Source organism: Phyllobates terribilis, unplaced genomic scaffold, assembly GCF_046119375.1.
Source record: "Phyllobates terribilis strain yellow unplaced genomic scaffold, ASM4611937v1 Scaffold_5__5_contigs__length_657084704, whole genome shotgun sequence".
NCBI lineage: Eukaryota > Metazoa > Chordata > Amphibia > Anura > Dendrobatidae > Phyllobates > Phyllobates terribilis.
The window spans coordinates 105,747,432-105,770,356 of NW_027362765.1; the positions used below are offsets into that span (position 1 = coordinate 105,747,432).

A 22,925-nucleotide genomic window follows, 5' to 3' on the forward strand; every position below is an offset into this window, starting at 1 on the left:
ACTCCACAGCTGCACTCACTATTCTGCTGGTGGAGTCACTGTGTACATACATTACATTACTTATCCTGTACTGATCCTGAGTTACATCCTGTATTATACTCCAGAGCTGCACTCACTATTCTGCTGGTGGAGTCACTGTGTACATACATTACATTACTTATCCTGTACTGATCCTGAGTTACATCCTGTATAATACTCCAGAGCTGCACTCACTATTCTGCTGGTGGAGTCACTGTGTATATACATTACTTATCCTGTACTGATCCTGAGTTACATCCTGTATTATACTCCAGAGCTGCACTCACTATTCTGCTGGTGTAGTCACTGTGTACATCCATTACATTACTTATCCTGCACTGATCCTGAGTTACATCCTGTATTATACTCCAGAGCTGGACTCACTATTGTGCTGGTGCAGTCACTGTGTACATACATTACATTACTTATCCTGTACTGATCCTGAGTTACATCCTGTAATATACTCCAGAGCTGCACTCACTATTCTGCTGGTGCAGTCACTGTGTACATACATTACATTACTGATCCTGACTTACAGTCACCTTTATAATCGGAGCAATAGATGGCTTTACAATTTTTCATATTAAAAGCTAAGATCTCTTGTTTTCCCAGAGCCTGTACAGAATTTCAGGAATTATTCCAATCCAGAATATTTATGGCATTTTATCAGCCATAAATACACGATAGATATACCGTAGCTCCCACTGTTGGAGAACGGGGCCTCGTCATGCATGGCTGTCAGAGAGGAACACTCTCTTTAATTATGTTTGATAAGCATGCTCACTCGAAAATTTTTGGAACATCACAAAGTGATTTGGATACAAATCACTAGAGAATAAAGAATAGAGAATAGTGAGCACTGTCTCCTCTCCATTCCTGGGCACGGCTCCTTTGGATATTCCATAAATGTACAATATGGGAATATCTCTTCAATTAAAGGGTTTCCATTCATTTCAATGGAACTGAACTGCAATACCAGATGCCACCAGTAGACAGGTGTGGAGCTGACCCTCTTAAAGGGGTTTTCCCATCTTACACATTTATAGCATATTCTGCGTGAAGTACCTCTATTATTCCAACAGAGGTCAACACTGGCTTTGGCTTTAATATCCTATTACAATTCAGTGTCAAGCTTTCCCAGGCCCATTTATTATGTAACTAAAGGGGTGGGGGGGTAAAATAAGCAGTAATAAACTTCTACAGAAGTTCTTTCCATTTCTCTTCTGCACACAGAATGGAAACCAGTCCTATAATAACTTTTGCCATGCATGTCTACATATCTTACCCCCTCCCAGAACTATTAAAAAGTCCCGGGATTGTGAACAAATCTATGGAGGGTTCTATATACAGAGCACGATAACCATCAGGAACTTCTGCCGAGTCTGCCGCATCTCAAAACTGTCATTTATAACCGGTGCTGTACAGCAGAGAACATAAACACCAGGAAGAATAACCCAAATAAAGTAGGGCCCGGCGGCCGAGCGGTCACATCCTGCTCTGCTGGTGACAAGTCGCATTCAATTAAAGCCCAAATTCCTGCAACGAGCTCACAGCCGACAGAACAAGCACCCGCAGAGCGACCTCCTGAAGATTAAAAAAGGAATTTATCCTCGAAAACTGAAGCAAAAATGATCATTTTCTGGATTAGTAAAAAACGACAACTACGCAAAAGTCAAGGCAGCCGGTCAATAAATATGTACAAGTAAATGGAGGAACTGGAGTTAATGGAGGAAGTGTAACTGGGAAACATTTAAAGGGATTTGACAGCTTTTTCATAAAGCCTTCTGTATCATTACTGCCCGTCACCAGTCATCAGTGCCTCCCCCGACACGTTCATTTTCAGCTGTGTTATTCACGCACCTCCAGCCATGGAAGTCCAGACTTGGCAGCAGCGAGAACAGGACTTTGCTACGTGCAGATGTTTTTCCAAGTCATTACAGTATTATATCTCTTCGCTCGGCAGACTACCCACTTCTCCATTATTACAGATTTTTTACAGTCGACCTCTCTTTTCCAGACTTTCCCTATAGCAGTCTATGGCAACTATGGAGACAAGGCGGCTTTGTCGTGTTTCTACAGATTTTATTCTGCTGATGTCATTTTAAGTTTTAGCGCTCCAGGTAAAGTATTGCAGCTACCAGAAAATAGAATCATCACTTAGGCAGGAATTGGTAAATCTCTGGGAAATTAAAGGTTTACATCATAAATTGGTCCCAAAATAAGGAAAAAAATATCCCAGGTCCATGCACTTAACACCAAATACGGTGTGTCTCAGACTCGGGTATCACCCTGGCAGGTCTGGGGTGGAGGAAGACCTGCCAGTGCCAGTGCTATTTTCAGCTGTATGTGTGTCCTCGGGGGCACATCCAATTGAAAACTATTGCTTATCAGAGAGCCACTGGCAAACGGCCCTGCAATACCAATGTATGCCACCAGGCTATCAGAGGACAGCACCAATAGGTGACATCACCCATCCCGCTGCAGGTAGCACAATGACATCACTGCAGTGCGCTGCCTGTGCTGGGCGATGGAGGAGGAAGAAGGAGCTGCTCAGCTTGGGAGCAGGGATAGGTGAGAGGTACGGTTGTTTTTTTCACATGTTATGAAAAGAGTGGCACAGAAGGGGACATTATACTGAACGAGGCCACAGAGGAGACATTATTAGTGTATGGGGCCAGAATGGGGAATAAATCAGTGTATGGGGCCAGAATGGGGGACATTATACTGTTGGGGGGCCACAGAGTGGGACATTATCAGTGTATGGGGGCCAGAATGGGAGACATTATCATTTTGTGAGGACCAGAATGGGGGACATTAATAGCGTATGAGAACCAGAATGGGGGATATTATTACTCTATGAAGAAAAAATGTAGCGATCTAGCTTCTTTGAACTTTGCAAAATTTATTGAAAAATTAATAAAAATATGGACATGCTATTTTTAAGGACAGCATAGCAGCAAAGCGTTTCAAATGCACGTAGCGTTCTTTATCAGTCCATATTTTTATTAATTTTTCTAATACATTTTGCAAGTTCCAAGAAACTGGATCACTACATTTTTTCTTCATTGCATTCACACCTGGTCCTGTGGATTCCGTGGGTGAGCTGGTTTTTCTTCTTGTTTAATGATTACTCTATGCGGATCAGAAGGGGAGACATTATTACTGTATGGGTGTCTGGCCCATTTTTAGGGCTTTGAGAGAAATGATGTCCAATTTGCCTTTTTTCCCCTCAGTTTTTTTGTGTTGTTCCAGTACACATAAAGGAAATAAACATGTGTATAACAAAATATGTGTAATTGTAATAATTTTCTGGGAGAAATACTTCATTTTCTGGAACAATTTCAAGGATGCCAACACTTTTGGCCATGACTGTATATTAGTGTGTATGGCATATAAATTGCTGGATGGTGGTATATACTTATGTATATGGTTTCTTCATGCCGATAAATGACACCTGTGTACGGTATAAATTGCTTGATGCTTTTTTTTGAATGGGAAGGAGTCGGGGGTGGGAGCGCCACTTCAGTTTTTGCCTCCAACAGCAGAAGATCTACGTAGGCCCCGCAATCTTACAATCTAATCTCCTTTACAATGTATCATTCCTATCATCACTGACCCCAGGAGCTCACGATCTAATCTTATGATCAAATTACAATTTGCTCTATACCATGTATTGTCCCTAAAATCTCATATTCAAATCTCTACACACACTGCGGCAACTTTCACTAGACGAAAGGTTTCTGATCAATACATTTGAGAAAAATGGAGAACACGTTGGTTGTTATCCATGGTCCGGTATGAATGGTTCCTTTTCAAGCAAATGTGAAAAACGTTAAAAGCAAATGTGCCCCAAGTGGGACCAATTACAGACACGTGTGCCAGGCTGCAGCAGTTCCCCTTTTAAGGGTTCATACTTGTGCATCCCAATTTTGCAAAAAAAAAAAACAGCGCGTCTGCAAATTCCTAAACACAAAGTTCATCATGTCATTATTAATCTAGACAAGTAATTGCCACAAGAAATATGTTCCATGTCCCCAGAGAAAACAAACCTTCAGGTCCACAAGTCTCCCATTACAACAATAAACAATGAGAAAATCAGCTCAATCAACAAAGTGACTGAGACTAACAGGCACAGAGCAATGCTGGGACTGTAGACGGGAGCAGCAGAAGTGTACAGGGACTCAGACGCCTGTCCCTGCCAGAGAATAAATTACAGAATTATATATAATCCACAGGCGTCATCTCTCACACCAGTCACCCATGCACAGGGTAGCTTTTAGATCCAGCCAAAAAAAGTCTCTAGAAGATTACAGCAACGGGAAAAGATCTCATTTTCTATTTTCACACGTTAATAATTTTAGAAGGAATTTAGGGTTGATGGCATGTGACATGGCAGTAATGTATAAGGTGGGAGACCCCTTTAAATGTTAAAGTTGGATAGAATTTGAAAAAAAAAAAAAACGGATCTGCTTTTTTCCTCCTGAATTTGTGCCATTCTTTTCAATAGGCTTGGTATCGCTACTTGGTCTCTCTCACGTGAATAAGGAAGATTTGCAAAACCAGACAGAGCCCATGGGAAAGACAGGCGCTATTTTGGGGGAAAAATATCAATGTCTGTGTCTCTGGGTGTTTGCAACCAATCCCATACACATTAGAATAAAACTGAATGAACTCACCAATTTTGCTGATCATCTAATTCAAGGATCAAAAACCAGCTGTTGTGAAATGGTTAGGCTGGTGTTAAGTCTGTCAGCGGGCATCAGCTCAAAAAGGCTATTTGGGCAGACTTGGCACTAGCCACTCTGTCAAGCAAGTCCCAGAGAAACTCTGGTCTTCACCCTTTAGCCACTACACAGAGACCTTGATTTACAACTGGGCCCCCTGGGTTGCATCCATGGAGTGGCAGCTGGCCAAAGGAGGGAGTTGGTGGCAAGGATGGTCAAACAAACCGGGTCAGAATCAGGTGGGACGGAACTAGCAACAGAATTAGAAAACAATACCACAATCAAAAGAATGGTCGCGGTCTGATATCAGGAGATCAAAAAGTTAGCCAAGCTCGGGTAAAAAGTCAGGAGAGATTACAGAGACCGATGTCATTACGATACAAACTGGATCAAAATAAGGATAAACGCAATAGGTAACAGCACCCCAGTACAGGGATAAATCCAAGTACAATAACTGGGAACCCCAAGCCGTGTTTAGGAAGTTTAAATGGGTTGTCTTGTCTAAATATATTGATAGCCTATCCAAACAATAAGTAATCAGTATTAGATCAGTGGGGGTCTGATAGTCGATACCCCCCGGCGATCAGCTGTTACAAGCGCCCGTGGCGGACAGATGTAAACTAAACATATGAAATGGAGCAGCGATGCACAGAGCTCTATTCAATGTTTAGTGGCTGCTCCTGGGTACTGCAGAACAGATCATATGAATAGGAGCTGTCAATATATTTTGACAGGACCGATGTGGTATTGTCCCATTGGCCACAGTAGGGAGCCGATTACTGTTGCTGAGCTGCTGGACAGCACATATACCCATTCTGCCTATCTGGACTGCACCACAGGTCCCAACCACACCAGTGTCCTGCAACACCCAATAATATATAACTTGATGTCTCCTCTATCCCCAGCAAGACTCGCAGGGTGAATACAGAGGCGCCTGACATCAGAGGCAGTTTCATGATGTGTATACACTGCAATTTCCAGACCAGCCCCAAGTCTCTTGACCCCAGCTCTTCAGCCTGATGAATGCACATGGAGCTGTTCAGCTTGGGTCAGGAGACCTGCAGATGGTATGGAAACTGCTGTCTATGCATAAACCCTAAAAGTTTGACTTGTGAAGTCAGCCTAACTCCCAACATGCCCTGAAGAGTTGCTGACTCCTGATCTGACGTTTATGTGGGCCTCCCAACTCTCCTCGGACAAATGGTATCAGAAGAGAGAAGGATCTGGCAGCTTGAATTCAAAGGCATGACCCTTTTGGTCTCACGAGAGATACAGTAAGTAGTTGTCAGAGGTATCTGGTATCTGTGTTTTCCCCCCTCATCTGACTGAAAACACAAACACTTGACCAAGCAGAATGGTCATGGGTATGGGGAAGTTGGGAGAAAGAGCTGTCGATGTTAGGCTCACCTGGTGAAGTGGATATCCTCCAAGCTCAAGGTTCGGGTTGGCACATAGGCCACTGGCGTCGGTGCAGCAGGCAGGTGAGGCACGCGGGAGACAGATAGCAGAGGTACTGGAGACCGCAGGTGGACAGGAGACTGAGGGACTGGAAGCCGCAGGCAGCAAGCAGACTTCTTGGAGACAGCAGACACTTTGCAGAGATACTGAAGGCCCAGGCAGACAGGAGACATTAACACAAAAGTCTTAATACCAAGACACAGGTGTGTGTCTTGGTGAGCCTTAAATAGGGCCAGGCAGATGATCATATGGGATCACGCCATGCCATCTGCAAAGCCTGTCATGGAGTACAACAGAGTTTAGCTGACCGGGGTCAGGGAAGCAAAGCCCGAATCGGAGACAGGTGTGTAACAGTCGAACCACAGGTATAAAGTATATAGACAGACTTTCTACAGTCACTGTATGTCCAAGGTTGCAGTTGTACTGTTTTCCATTGATATCCATGTAGGTAGAGAAGTTAGCTACTTCCTGCCTTACTGATGTATTCTTGCGTTTCCTCGGGTCACTTCTGGATGGAAGTGTACCAACTCTCCAGTTGGTGGGTTACTTTTTTAAAATGTTAGGGGATCATCAGCTGTATCTCAGCCCGTATGTCCAAGAGAATGAAATAAACATACCTCAATAATAGTAGTAGGAAATGTTGGCTAGGTGTGTGACTACCAATTACCCCATGAGAGCTAAGGGAAGTGCCAGTCTGAAAACTTACATGATTATACCTTCTGGTGTTAATCTTAGACCTAGACATCCTCTACGGAGAGGAGAAGCATATTTGATGATATCGTATGCCAACGTTTGTCAATCACTGCACCCTGAAGGATCGGCAAGAAGAACAGCACCCAGGCTCAGAGGAACTTTTGTATCTTCAGCATATACAAATGTAGTGCACTCTAGGAACTCTATGCCGGAAGACTGGAGACCTGATCTGGTCTGAAAAAACAGATGTAGACAGATGCGGTGATATCATATTTTATTGAGGAATATATATTTGTGACCCTGGAGCAATATCATTGTGATATGTACGGATGTCATGTGTGGTCCACAGATAGGCTGACTGGTAAGTCTGGCAGAGCAGCACTGTATATAGGCACACAAAGAATGTGAAGGGAATAACATATGACAGAAACAAAATCAAGTAAAAGTATACAACACCAGCACCCACAAATAAACTCCAGTCCGCTGTGTGTTTTGTCTCATGTGTGCAGCATAACGTATACAGTGGTCTCTGCCCGGTGTGTGATTACATGTCAGAAAAGGAAACACATTGCACTTGGCTCCAAATATCCAAATAATGTGGGCTTACATTTCACTATTTTGCAAAACCAAGCATCTTCGGAGTAAATAATTTGCAGCTTGCCGCATAAATGATTATAAAACCTGACTCTGAAATCACTTGTAAAGGCGATGACTGGAGTTGTAGTCTTAACATTGAGCTGTCACCAAAAAGTGGACAACTTTTTGCACTAATTTTATTCCCACTGCTCCCCTGAATACCCATCTTTAAGGGTATGTTCACACAGAGGTGTTTTTAGAGCGTTTTTTTCGGAGTGTTGGCTTGAAAAACGCTGTGTACAATACGCACATATTGGCATGTTTTTGAATGCGTTTTTACTTAATTAGAATGGGTAAAAACGCTGCACAAATGCTGAAAGAATTGACATGCGGCAGATTTCAAATACTGTCCAGCAGATCAAAAAACACAAGGAAGAAAACAAGTGTGTGCATGAGATTTAAAAAAAAACTCATTCACTTTGCTGATACTGTAAAACACAGCATTTTTGCTGCAGAAAAAAAATGCAGCAATAAAACACTGCTAAACCTCCATGTGTGAACATACCCTAAGGCAATGTATACTGCAACATCAACATCAAGTGGTGCTGGTGGTTATTAGCGCCACTCCAGTCTGTCTCCAGCAGTTTATGACCCGCCGGATCGCTCAGGTGTTTGCTGAGCGATCTGGACGTCACAACTCATGTAAGTCTATGAGAGCCCGAACGAGGCCAGAACGAGGCTCTCATAGACTTATATAGAGAGACCTTGTGACCATTACCTCTGACTTACAGTCAGTCGGAAGATATGATCACAAGATGGTGCCGCTGGACCGCAGTGGCACCGGGAAGAGTTGAAGATGGTGGCTGGTAAGTGTAAGACTAGGCTCAGGGAACTTAGTTTAGTAGCACCACTTCTTGATTGATAGCATAGAGCAGAGGTGACAATATGCAGCAGAGCCTCTGTCTCCACTGTCATTAAGCAAAGCCAGTAACAGAATGGAGAAGAGAAGAAGAACCGAGGACTGCAAGTGCACGGGTAATCCCTCCCGTGCACTTGCGGGGCTAATTTGCATATGAATAAAACATGAATTTCAGAGCTAGGGAGCACCAGATCCTGAAGAAACAAGTAACTCTGGAAAGGTTTTACATGGTCCCATCCTGCAGTACTTCTGTTTGCCTAAGGAAATCCATTTCTTAATATAGATGACATGGATACAACTGCTGAATGCAGGCAGGGTGAGTGCAAAAAAGAATGCATTGTTCCTGTACCCTCGGGATTCACTTGTCTTCGAATGCCTTATGTTGAAAAGTGGAGAACAGCACAGAAAGTCTAGAGAAGGTCCGGGAGGTCTGGCACACATTGCAGAAAGCTGTGGCGGATAAGTGACACTTGGTGGGCAGCTTCCAGCCAGCAAAAACTTTTCCTGGCTCTAATTTTTGCAAACAAATCAGGTTGGATTTATCCAATACTAGCATTTACTGAGCTCATTGGCAAGCACTGTGTTAACTTGAATAGGATAAATAATGCCAATCTCTGTATTCAGCTCTCATTAATCATGAATGCTCCAGGGGGAGGATGTAACAAACAAGATTCGCTAACCCAAAACAGACAAATATATCCTCAACAGCATTGTGTTGTACAGTTTACTTTATAAAGTGAAGGAGAAGCCTATAGAGCGCCCTTATTATTGGGTTTCTAAGAAGCCAAAAGTGTGCTACACAGAGGGGTCAGGTAATTGGAGATTAAAGACCAAACACCATTATTTGTGAGCATTACTGATACAGTACTCAATGTAATTCATGTTACAAACATACAATATATAGTAAGCAAACTAGTATTTTCTTCTTCGTCTACTTTTCTCTGCACAGTACTAGAATACTCCCCACTTTGTACAAAAATATAACTACTATAATACTACCCCTATGTACAAGAATATAACTATTATAATACTGTCCCCCTAATGTACAAGAGTATAACTACTATAATACTGCACCCCTATGTACAAGAATATAACTACTATAATACTGCCCCCCTATGTACAAGAATATAACTACTATAATACTGCCTCCCTATGAGCAAGAGTATAACTACTATAATACTGCCCCCCTAATGTACAAGAGTATAACTACTATAATACTGCACCCCTATTAACAAGAATATAACTACTATAATACTGCCCCCATGTACAAGGATATACCTACTATAATACTGCTCCCTATGTATAAGAGTATAACCAGTATAATACTGTCTTCCTATGTACAAGAATATAACTACTATAATACTACCCCCCTATGTGCAAGAATATAACTACTATTTTACTGCCCCCTATGTACAAGAATATAACCACTATAATACTGCCCTCTATGTACAGGAGTATAACTACTATAATACTGCCCCCCTGTATGCAAGAATATAACTACTATAATACTGTCCCCTATGTACAAGAATATTACTACTATAATACTGTCCCTATGTACAAGAATATAACTACTATAATACTCTCCCTATGTAAATTGTCCCCTATGTACAAGAATATTACTAGTATAATACTCTCCCTATGTACAGTACAGACCAAAAGTTTGGACACACCTCATTTAAAGATTTTTCTGTATTTTCATGACTTTGAAAATTGTACATTCACACTGAAGGCATCAAAACTATGAATTAACACATGTGGAATTATACACTTAACAAAAAAGTGTGAAACAACTGAAAATATGTCTTATATTCTAGGTTCTTCAAAGTAGCCACCTTTTGCTTTGATGACTGCTTTGCACACTCTTGGCATTCTCTTGATGAGCGTCAAGAGGTAGTCACCGGAAATGGTTTTCACTTCACAGGTGTGCCCTGTCAGGTTTAATAACTGGGATTTCTTGCCTTATAAATGAGGTTGGGACCATCAGTTGTGCAGTACAGAAGTCAGGTGGATACACAGCTGATAGTCCTACTGAATTGACTGTTAGAATTTGTAGTATGGCAAGAAAAAAGCAGCTAAGTAAAGAAAAACGAGTGGCCATCATTACTTTAAGAAATGAAGGTCAGTCAGTCTGAAAAATTGGGCAAACTTTGAATGTGTCCCCAAGTGCAGTTGCAAAAACCATCAAGCGCTACAAAGAAACTGGCTCACATGAGGACCGCCCCAGGAAAGGAAGACCAAGAGTCACCTCTGCTTCCGAGGATAAGTTTATCCGAGTCACCTGCCTCAGAAATCGCAGGTTAACAACAGCTCAGATTAGAGACCAGGTCAATGCCACACAGAGTTCTAGCAGCAGACACATCTCTACAACAACTGTTAAGAGGAGACTTTGTGCAGCAGGCCTTCATGGTAAAATAGCTACTAGGAAACCACTGCTAAGGACAGGCAACAAGCAGAAGAGACTTGTTTGGGCTAAAGAACACAAGGAATGGACATTAGACCAGTGGAAATCTGTGCTTTGGTCTGATGAGTCCAAATTTGAGATCTTTGGTTCCAACCACCGTGTCTTTGTGCGACGCAGAAAAGGTAACCGGATGGACTCTACATGCCTGGTTCCCATCGTGAAGCATGGAGGAGGAGGTGTGATAGTGTGGGGGTGCTTTGCTGGTGACACTGTTGGGGATTTATTCAAAATTGAAGGCATACTGAACCAGCATGGCTACCACAGCATCTTGCAGCGGCATGCTATTCCATCTGGTTTGCGTTTAGTTGGACCATCATTTATTGACAATGACCCCAAACACACCTTCAGGCTGTGTAAGGGCTATTTGACCAAGAAGGAAAGTGATGGGGTGACCTGGCCTCCACAGTCACCAGACCTGAACCCAATCGAGATGGTTTGGGGTGAGCTGGACCGCAGAGTAAAGGCAAAAGGGCCAACAAGTGCTAAGCATCTCTGGGAACTCCTTCAAGATTGTTGGAAGACCATTTTCGGTGACTACGTCTTGAAGCTCATCAAGAGAATGCAAAGAGTGTGCAAAGCAGTCATCAAAGCAAAAGGTGGCTACTTTGAAGAACCTAGAATATAAGACATATTTTCAGTTGTTTCACACTTTTTTGTTAAGTATATGATTCCACATGTGTTAATTCATAGTTTTGATGCCTTCAGTGTGAATGTACGAGTTTCAAAGTCATGAAAATACAGAAAAATCTTTAAATGAGAAGGTGTGTCCAAACTTTTGGTCTGTACTGTACAACAATATAACTACTATAATACTGTCCCCTATGTACAAGAATATTACTACTATAATACTGTCCCTATGTCCAATATAACTGCTATAATACTGTCCCTTATGTACAAGAATATTACTACTATAATACTGTTCCTTATGTACAATATTACTACTATAATACTGTCCCTATGTACAAGAATATAACTACTATAATACTCCCCCCATGTATAAGAATAGAATTACTATAATACTGCCCCTATGTACAAAACTATAACGACTATAGTACTGTCCCCTATGTACAAGAATATAACTACTATAATTCTGCCCCCTATGTACAAGAATATAACTACTATAATACTGCCCCCTATGTACAAGACTATAACTACTATAATACTGCCCCCTATGTACAAGAATATAACTACTATAATACTGCGAAAGTAGAGTGAGACCTGTCAGGGTCCACAGAAAATCAGCTCACCCATGGATAAATGTATCCCTATTGCACGGACAATCTTGTAGTATTGCAAGGTTCCACCATGAAGAAAACATGTAAATTCAGCAAAGGGTCCAATAAAATATTCTTCGTTATTTAAAGTCCATTAAAATCCACAAATATTAATAACTGCCCCCTATGTAAAAGGATATAACTACTAAAAAACTGCCCCCCTATGTACAAGAATATAACTACTATAATACTGCCCCTATATACAAGAATATAACTACTATAATACTGTCCCCTATGTACAAGAATATTACTACTATAATACTGTCCCTATGTACAAGTTTATAACTACTATAATACTGCCCCCTATGTACAAGAATATAACTACTATAATATTACCTCCTATGTACAAGAATATACCTATTACAATACTGCTCCATGTATAGAAGAATATAGGCACTTTAATACTGCTCCTTATACACAATAATATAGAAATATATGTATCACGATCAGACTGCACTCTCCATATAATGCGATAAAGCACAGGTCATATCATTCCTAAATGAAGCCTGTCCCTCTGATATAAATACTAGGGCTCTGTTCACATATGTATTAGAAGTTCTGTTGGGAATTGAAGAACAGCACTGTATACAGCATTATTTTTCCTATCAAAAATACGGACACCAGGACGGCACTCATCAAGTCGGCTTGAACACAACTTAAAAATATATAGATAGTTTATACCTATTAGCAAAACAATCTTTTTCGCCCACAGGACCAGTTCTAGTGACAGACGCTCACTCTGTTTCCTAAATTGCTTAAACTTCATCATTTCAGTGAGATTCCTCAAGCAAACAAGTCAGCTGATAGAAAACCTTCAACTTATTGACTGGGACAAAGTACTTAATCAAAGGAATACGAATAGTAAATGGGAAACCTTCAAAAGAATTCTGAATACTCAGTGCGAGAGGTATATACCGTATGGGAATAAAAGGGCCAGAAATAAGAGGAAACCAATATGGCTGAACAAGAACGTAAAAGGGACGTTAAATAGCAAAAAAGAGGCATTCAAGAGATTAAAACAGGAAAACAGTAAGGAGGCACTAATGTGTTACAAGGAAAAAACGAGAACCTGTAAAAAACAAATAAAAATAGCGAAGGAGGAAATAGAGAGACGTATTGCTAGGGAAAGTAGATCAAATCCCAAACTGTTCTTTACGTATATAAATAGTAAAAGGATTAAATCGGATAATATTGGACCGATAAAAAGTGAGGAAGGCAAAATCATAGAGAAAGATGAGGATAAAGCTAATCTATTAAATCATTTTTTTTCGACAACTTTCACAAAGGAAATCGAACTAACAGGAGAAATGAGAAGTGACAAACTTAATCCTCCACTAAGTATGACTAATCTAACCCAAGCTGGGGTACAGAAACGCCTCAGTAACATTAAAATAAACAAATCACCAGGACCTGATGGCATACACCCACGGGTACTAAGGGAACTAAGTAATGTGATAGACAGACCGTTATATCTTATATTTAAGGACTCTGTTGAGACTGGGTCTGTGCCACTTGATTGGCGACAGGCGAATGTAGTGCCAATATTCAAAAAGGGAGCAAAAAGTAACGCCGGAAACTATCGGCCGGTGAGTCTGACGTCCGTTGTGGGCAAAATTTTTGAAAGCTTCATTAAAGAGGCAATTACGGAGCATCTTGATGCTAATAATCTTTTAATCCCGAACCAACATGGATTCATGAGGAATCGCTCCTGCCAAACAAACCTGATTGACTTCTACGAGGAGGTTAGCTCTCGAGTAGATCAGGGGGAACCAGTGGATGTCGTGTATCTCGACTTCTCAAAAGCGTTCGATAGCGTGCCACATAATAGGTTGGTATACAAAATGAGAATGATGGGGCTGGGGGAAAATGTCTGCAAGTGGGTAGCTAACTGGCTAAAGGATAGAAGGCAGAGGGTGGTTATAAATGGAATATACTCAGATTGGGTAAGCGTCACTAGTGGGGTACCACAGGGGTCTGTACTAGGCCCAATGTTATTTAATATCTTTATTAACGACATAGTCAACGGGATAAATAGTAAAATATCTATATTTGCAGATGACATAAAGTTATGTAAAACAATTAATACAAAAGAGGACAGTGAAGACCTACAGAGGGATTTGGATAAGCTGGGTAGGTGGAGCATTAAATGGCAAATGAGGTTTAATGAGGAGAAATGTAAGGTCATACATATGGGAAGGAAAAATGGAAGTCACCAGTACTCACTGAATGGGAAATCATTGGGGAATTCAGAGATGGAGAAGGACTTGGGCATCTTGATTGATAGCAAACTAAATTGGAGTGCCCAAAGTCAGGCCGCTGCTGTAAGGGCAAACAGGGTAATGGGATGTATCAGAAGAGGTATAGCTGCAAAGGATGAGAACATTGTTCTTCCACTATACAAAGCACTGGTCAGACCACACTTGGAATACTGTGCTCAGTTATGGGCCCCAATATATAGAAAGGATATAAATGAGCTTGAAAAGGTACAAAGGAGGGCAACAAAATTAATAAAGGGAATGGAGGGACTGCAATACCCAGAGAGGTTGGCAAAACTAGGACTATTCAGCCTGGAAAAGAGAAGGTTGAGGGGGGACATAATAAATGTGTACAAATATGTTAGGGGACAGTATAGAGATCTTGCCCGGGATTTGTTCAAAAGGAGGGATATTACGGTAACAAGAGGGCATTCACTAAGACTGGAAGAGAAAAGGTTTCAGCACCAGCATAGGAAGGGGTTCTTTACGGTAAGAGCAGTGAGAATATGGAATTCACTGAGTGAGGAGACGGTAATGTCGGATTCACTACACCAGTTCAAGCGGGGACTGGATGCATTTCTAGATACCAGGCAGATTTCAGCATATACTTAAAAATAAAATAAAATAGTAGGTTGATACAGGGATTTATTCTGACTGCTGGTTTCAGAGTCGGGAGGGAATTTTTCCTCAGGTGAAGATTGGCCAAATCATTTGGGGTTTTTGCCCTCCTCTGGATCAACTTTAGCAATTACAGAACTAACAGGTCGAACTTGATGGACGCAAGTCTTTATTCGGCTTTACAAACTATGTTACTATGTTACTATAATAAATGAGGTGTCACTGACAGTCTGTCACATAATCTATTCTAAGAAGAATATGTAACCAAGAGAGGCCGTTACCACCACTGCGCTGAAGATTGTGCAGCTTTGACCACCATCAGATGTGCTGCGGCAGAAATTAATAGTAATTATCCTGTAACATTTACCATTGTCCATTACAGGGGTACGGAAGTTTTCTAATTGTGCAAAAGTAGCGCGGAAGCAACCAGTGATCACATCATAGAGTGGGCACCCAGAAACTAGATTATCGATATCCGCAATGTATTTTACATTTGCATCAGGGAGGCAGATTTCAGTTTAAAGGGAATCATCAGCAGGTTTTTGCTGTAAAATCTGAGGGCAGCATGATGTAGGGGCTGAGAGCCTGATTCCAGGGCAGTATCACTTACTGGACTGCTTGGTGCAGTTTTTCTAATATCCCTGTTTTCTCTGCTGTAGATGGAGCAGTGCTCAGAATGCTGAGCCGTGTATAACCCCGCCCACACCACTGATTGGCTGCTTCCTGTGTACTGTCTGCAAGCTGCCAATCATTGGTGGGGGCGGGGTTACATAGATTAGCTGGACTGACTGGCACATGACACCTAGTCCTGTAGTGATAATCTCCTGCTCATAAAACACTGAATGTATTGAAAATACACCAAATTGCCTAGCAGGTTACACATCCTTTGAACACTTGAACACTCTCCAGACTTGGTAATCTCCAACCATTAGCATATTTCCATAGGGATGCAATGTTCAAGATTAGGAAGTTCTACAGGAAGGGGACAGTGCTGTAGCATGTAAGAAGTAGAGACTGTGGGATTGTGCTGAGGATCCAGGAGAACATCACTTTCTCAGACCTCACGATTCCAACAGCCCTTAGGGCTCATTCAAACATGCAAATCAAACTGTCAAAAGCGGATCCAAAAGACTGATGAAAATCTGTTATTTTTTTGTGTACAAGAAAAAACACTAAGGTCTGAATGAGGTCTTGGGCCACAGCCCCTCTATCAGTATTTGGTCAGTATTTTTTCTCAGGAGTGGGAGCCAAAACCAGGAGTGGGTGATAAATGCAGAATTGGTGACTTGTTTCTATTCTACCTTTTCTCTGATTGTTCCTCACCTGGTTTTGGCTCCCACTCCTGAGAAAAAATAATGACCAAATACTGATAGTGGGGCCGTGGCCTTAGGCTTGTTTCACATGTCCGACCGACAGTCACGGTCCGTGCATGGACCACGATGTCTGCACAGGTGGAGAAGGCATATATGAGGCTGTTGAGTTCAATTCAGGAGACCAATGGCCGGTCTGGATATCATTATCCGTACTTGCACCTTAAATGTCAAAAGTGTCAGCTTAGGTTTGAGAAATTACAACATTTATGGGGGTTGTTTTTTGGGGGGAAAACTGGACCATCTAATGCACTTACCAAGATTACAACATTAAAGGGGTTGTCTGGTACTTTAATATAGCTGGATAAGATCAGGATTGGCAACTTGACCTTTTATTTTTTTGGGACAGCTTCCCAAAAAATCACGGACAGACAATATTTTTTACGGACACATTGTAAAACCATAATAAATCGCTATGATTATAAGTGATCCATGTCTACAGCCCATAATTCTGGTAGAAAGACATTTGCTGCATCCTGTAAAATGATGATAATTACAGTCAAAATAATTTGTATAAGTTTCTTCAGCTTCAAAATAGTCACAGACACCTTAAATGTTTTTTAAGGATAAAGCAATTTTGGACGGTTGGCGAATCCCTGGATAGGATAGATCATTAATACCAGATTGTTGGGGGTGCAATACCTAGCACCTCTACCGATCAGATGTTCCGGATGCAGGGATAATGTTATCAGCTGCGGAGCTGCACAGCACAGCTCCATCACCTGCATAGCGGCAGCGGCTGAATATTGCAAATTCGCTCCAATTTGAATAAATAGTGGTGGATCTGCAGTATCCCACTGCGGCCACTATGCAGTTGACGGAGCTGTGCTGTTCTGCTTTGCAACTAAAGCACATCCAGCCGTGAGTGAGCTGATTGCAACACCCCCCCCCCCATCTAATATTGATGACCTATCCTAAGCCAAGCAATATTAGGGTATGCTCACACTGCTGTATAACACGGCCAAGTGCTATCCATTGTTGTATTGGATAGCACTCGGTCCAATGTTATACTATAGAAGATCTGCAATTGTTTTTTCATGCCGATTCAGCATGGGAAGATAGTCACAACATGCTGCAAGTGGCTCTGATAATTGGATCCCCCTCACTCATTCATGTCTATGGGTGCGAGTGAAACATCAGACTGCACTTGGATGCCATCCGAATGCAGTCCGAGAGATGTCATCCGAGTGCAGTCCGATGTTTCACTTGCACAAAGTCGATGGAGAAATTACGTTCTCCGTCTTCTCCGCACCTGTGCTGCGATTCTCTTATGCGATGGGATCACACTCAGATGACACTCGGATCAAACGCATAATCGGCCCAATTTTCTTGTATGAGAGAATATAAGCCAGTGTGAGCGAGGCCTTTAAGGGAATATCACCGCTTTGCAGTTAAGCTACGGTTCTTGTCACACTATATGCGGTTTTGCAGCAAATATAGGTGAACCTTATTAAGACTGTGAAACCGATACAATAGTACTGTGTCTGTTTTGTTAATGCTGTTCCAACAGATAAACTCCCAAGTCTATACACTGTGTGCAGAATTATTAGGCAAGTTGTATTTTAGAGGATTATTTTTATTATTGATCAACAACTATGTTCTCAATCAACCGAAAAGACTCATAAATATCCAAGCTTAATATTTTTGGAGGTTGGAGTGGTTTTTTTTTTAGATTTGGCTATCTTAGGAGGATATCTGTTTGTGCAGGTAACTATTACTGTGCAGAATTATTAGGCAACTTAATAAAAACCAAATATAATCCCATCTCACTTGTTTATTTTCACCAGGTAAACCAATGTCAGCGCACAAAATTTAGAAATAAACATTTCTGACATGCAAAAACAAAAACAAAAAAAATTAGTGATGAATATAGCCACCTTTCTTTACGATGACACTCAACAGCCTTCCATCCATAGATTCTGTCAGTTGCTTGATCTGTTTTCGACCAACATTGCGTGCAGCAGTCACCACAGCCTCCCAGACACTGTTCCGACAGGTGTACTGTTTTCCCTCCCTGTAGAGCTCACATTTTATGATGGACCACAGGTTCTCTATGGGGTTCAGATCAGGTGAACAAGAGGGCCACGTCATTATTTTTTCTTCTTTAAGACCTTTACTGGCCAGCCACGCTGTGGAGTAGTAGGCATGTGATGGAGCATTGTCCTGCATGAAAATCATGTTTTTCTTGAATGATACCGACTTCTTCCTGTACCACTGCTTGAAGAAGTTGTCTTCCAGAAACTGGCAGTAGGTCTGGGAGTTGAGCTTCAGTCCATCCTCAACCCGAAAAGGTCCCACAAGTTCATCTTTGATGATACCAGACCATACCAGTACCCCACCTCCACCTTGCTGGCGTCTGAGTCGGAGTGGAGCTCTCTGCCCTTTACTGATCCAGCCTCTGGCCCATCCTGCTGGCCCATCAAGAGTCACTCTCATTTCATCAGTCCATAAAACCTTTGAAAAGTCAGTCTTAAGATATTTCTTGGCCCATTCTTGACGTTTTATCTTATGTTTCTTATTCAAAGGTGGTCGTTTTTCAGCCTTCCTTACCTTGGCCATGTCCCTGAGTATTGCACACCTTGTGCTTTTTGATACTCCAGTAATGTTGCAGCTCTGAAATATGGCAAAACTGGTGGCGAATGGCATCTTGGCAGCTTCACGCGTGATTTTCCTCAATTCATGGGCAGTTATTTTGCGCCTTTTTTGGCCAACAAGCTTCTTGCGACCCTGTTGTCTATTTGCCATGAAACGCTTGATTGTTCGGTGATCACGCTTCAAAAGTTTGGAAATTTCAAGACTGCTGCAACCCTCTGCAAGACATCTCACAATTTTGGACTTTTCAGAGCCCGTCAAATCTCTCTTCTGACCCATTTTGCCAAAGGAAAGGAAGTTGCCTAATAAGTAAGCACACCTTATATAGGGTGTTGATGTCATTAGTCAACACCCCTCCTCATTACAGAGATGCACATCACCAGATTTACTTAATTGGTAGTTGGCTCTCAAGCCTATGCAGCTTGGAGTAGGACAACATCTATAAAAAGTATCATGTGATCAAAATACTCATTTGCCTAATAATTCTGCACGCGGTGTATACTCTTATGTATCTGTACACCCATGGACACTACACTGTCCATTGCAAAACCTCAGTAACTTGTAGCAACTGAGTGTAACAACACTACGGCTACAGACAAATCTGCAGAGAATACACCAATACAAATGCATAAGGCTACAACAGAAATTGACATGCTGCGGCTCCTAAAGCCGCGCTGCCGGTGACTGCACGCGGCGTCAAATAGAAGCACAATGGGCGTGAGATTTCCATAAATCCTATCCACTGTGCTTCTACTGTACAACCCAGCGGATTAGACGCTGCACAGGTGAGCTGTGTCCAAACCTCTGCTACTCCGGATCATGAGCTCGTTCCCTTATGAATGCGCCCAAACCCCCTTCTCTTTATCTTTTCCCACCCCTTGTAGTCTTTGCCCATTGACTTCACTTTGCACAGTTTTTACATAAAGTACGACATTTTCGTTATCAAGAAAATTTCCTAGAAATGCTCCTTTAAGAAATTGGTGATCGGTAAAACACATGTAGCAATAGACGGGTTCTTGGCGCCCTCGCCTGATATCCAGCGTAAATCCGAGCACCTGTGACACCTACGTCATCCCCAGCTCCTCCTCCGTACTAGCACATAATAACGGGTCCTCCCACTGCCCATGCTGCCCCGACGTGTTCACAACCACCACCCTCGTTATAAGGGGGCAATCGCTGCATTCACAAACTTCAAGACTTTGTCTCAAACACACAATGTGACCAAAATTCCTATTGCACAACTTAATTTTTCTAACGTTTGTGCATTTGGCATCGTCCTCAGTAGCAAAGTAAAACATTCCAGGGGTTTTCCAGATTTTTCATACTTCAATTACTTAACATTTTTGTCATCTCTGCTGGTGGAAAACGAAGGGGAGCAACAGAAGAAGACTTCTCACAGATCAGGGTTTGCTACAATGGTATCAAGTCTGGACAATGCTCAATAAACAGAGGCGTAACTATAATAGGTGCAGGGGTTGCAACTGCACCTGGGCCCTGAAGCCTAGGGGGCCCAAAAGTTTGGCCCATATTAAAAGACCACAATTAAATATTTGCAATAATTGAGGGCCTCGTTGGAGCTTTTGCATTGGGAACCACGAGCTTCAAGTTACGCCACTGTCAATAGACCAAATACTTCTAATGTCCTGATAGTTTGCTACAATGTATCAGTGAAATGATTGACTGCATTCAGAGACTGCCTCCTCACACAGGTGTATGGTTCCTCACCGTGTACAGGTCGGGTCCCGCGTAGCAGTTGCCACTCATGGGTATAGCTAGATTATGTTGTTGCCCTCTTGCGTTTGAGATTGAGCCCATAACGATAGCCAATTGGCGCACAGTTCTGTTTCAGTGCACCATCTGACTGTACCCTGGGGCTGTATTCACATAATGCGGGCTTTTTTTGCAGCGATTGTCCGAAACTGTGGTAAAAATCAGGTCATTTTTATCATATTTTTGGAAAATCACAGCAAAAAAAACAACAAAATCCATTGTGTGAATACGACCTAAGAGTCTCGGCAATTTTCTCAACTGCATGGCCATTAACAATAATCAATCAATTTACAATCAATTTCTTATAATCCATTGGAAAGCAGGTGTGATGAAGTGGCCTCGCGGCAACCGCTATGTGCGACCACACCTTTTTAAACAACTATTTTAGAGCTGCAATTTTGCTTTTAAAAAAATGGACAAGTTGCATGCAAATCGCAGTCATATGTGACATGCTCTGAAGTCTATGGCAAGTGAGTTGTGTGTGACTTGCGATCAGGGACAGAAAATCCTATACGGCTGGAATAATTTGCGATTCTGTGTCATGGCCATGATAGCTCACAGGTCACACTGCGACACCAAAGGAAATCACTAGATGCAATGTAACATCACGAGCTCAATGTAACACAACATATATAGCTCTAGCCTTAAAGGGTTTGTGCAACCTCACGTGCCAAAGCAACTGTCAGACGCCCGGCACAAATCGTGCATGTGTTCTAGTCTAAAAAATCCATCCTACAGTCTACGTTGGAGGTCTCTCAACGCCCAATGAGAAACGCTGCAGAACCTCTTTAATTAACTTTTTGTTGTAAACAATGTTCCATTTGCTGACTATACTGGAAATGGAAAGCGACCAAGACAAAAGTAGAATAAAAGTTTCAGAACTTTTCAACTTCTTCAAGCAAATACAGGATCATTGCCTTCCAAGTGTTAAAACTTTTCGGCTACGCTTTTCAGTTCTGCGTCCTCCTCCACCACGAGTGCATCTGTGATTAATTGGGTCATGAGCGCCCAGTGTTACTCACTGATCATACTAATTTAGGACCCCCAGAACTAAGTCTCTTACGTCTTATCCCATACAACTCTCGGGGATAGAAGGACAGTGTGTGGCACTTACCGATCGATCTCCTGGGCTTCAGCCTGTACGCGTGTCCGATTTGGGCAGTATTTGGCCTCCAGCGGAGCGCTGCTTATTTGGCGTTGTCATACATGCAATGCGCAGATAACAGCCTTATCATGAAAGCCAGCTCAGCACATGTCAAAAGCAGGCAGCACTTCTATGAAAATGTACATAGTGTAGGGAAAAACTAGGAGGGGGAGAGGAGGATGGAAGAGGAGGAGGGAGGAGGGTGCTCACTCTGTACCTCTGTCACACTGATGGGAGTAACAGGCACCCCCTCTGTGGATCCCTCCCCGTCACTACCCCCCTAAACCTGGCATGGCGACTGGGAAAGTGCAGCTAATTGGAAGGACATGCAGAACTTGTAACCATGTCAGCAGCCCTCTGCTATCAATCACGCACCATATGAGGCCGGCTTTTGCCTATGGTGTTCGCTGGCGAGTAGACGGCAGACGATGATTATTTTTTTTTCTTTATTTACTTGGGTTTTGCACAATGCTTAATCACAAACAGACGAGCTAGGGGGAAAAAAATTGTAAAAAATACACAAGCCCCCTCCTTCTCCTAACCGGATCCTTATAAAGAATTTTATTCTGCACTAGTAAACCCTTTCATTGCCAGGGTCACATTCATAATGCAAGTGCAACTACTTACCAGGGGCTGTCCAGGAAGCCGGTCATTCACCAGTATTAATTCTGCACAGACCATAATGGAGCTCACCTCAAAGGCCAACGGGGGGGCGGCGGAGGTGCTCGCCTGCAGCCGTACATGATAATTAAGTGATCTGTAGGGGGAAAAAGAGAGAATAAGACAGAGGTAACGAGTATCAATTATTCCAGGGATTCCCCTAGGTTGCAGGATGACAATCATAAAGGGGTTTTCCAATCCTTTGTAAATAAAATGGGTTTTTTTTAGATTCAGATCTAAGCAGAAAAAAATACTTATATATACAGTTGAAACCAGAAGTTTACATGCACTATATAAAAAGACACATATGCATGTTTTTCTCAATATCTGACTTAAAATCATAATAAAACCTTTCCCGTTTTAAGTCAGTTAGGATTACCATAATTATTAATA

General features: G+C 42.0%; 1 protein-coding gene across 1 annotated transcript in view; it reads right to left on the reverse strand.

Annotated features, from left to right (window-relative positions):
- The window catches only part of RIPOR3 (RIPOR family member 3), a 151,124-nt gene extending 129,057 nt beyond the window's left edge, over window positions 1-22,067 (reverse strand). Inside the window, exon 1 of the mRNA XM_073682709.1 lies at window positions 21,843-22,067. The gene's annotated coding sequence lies outside the window, so the exon portion shown is untranslated. The remainder of the gene's footprint in view (window positions 1-21,842) is intronic.
- Between the last annotated feature and the right edge of the window lie 858 nt (window positions 22,068-22,925).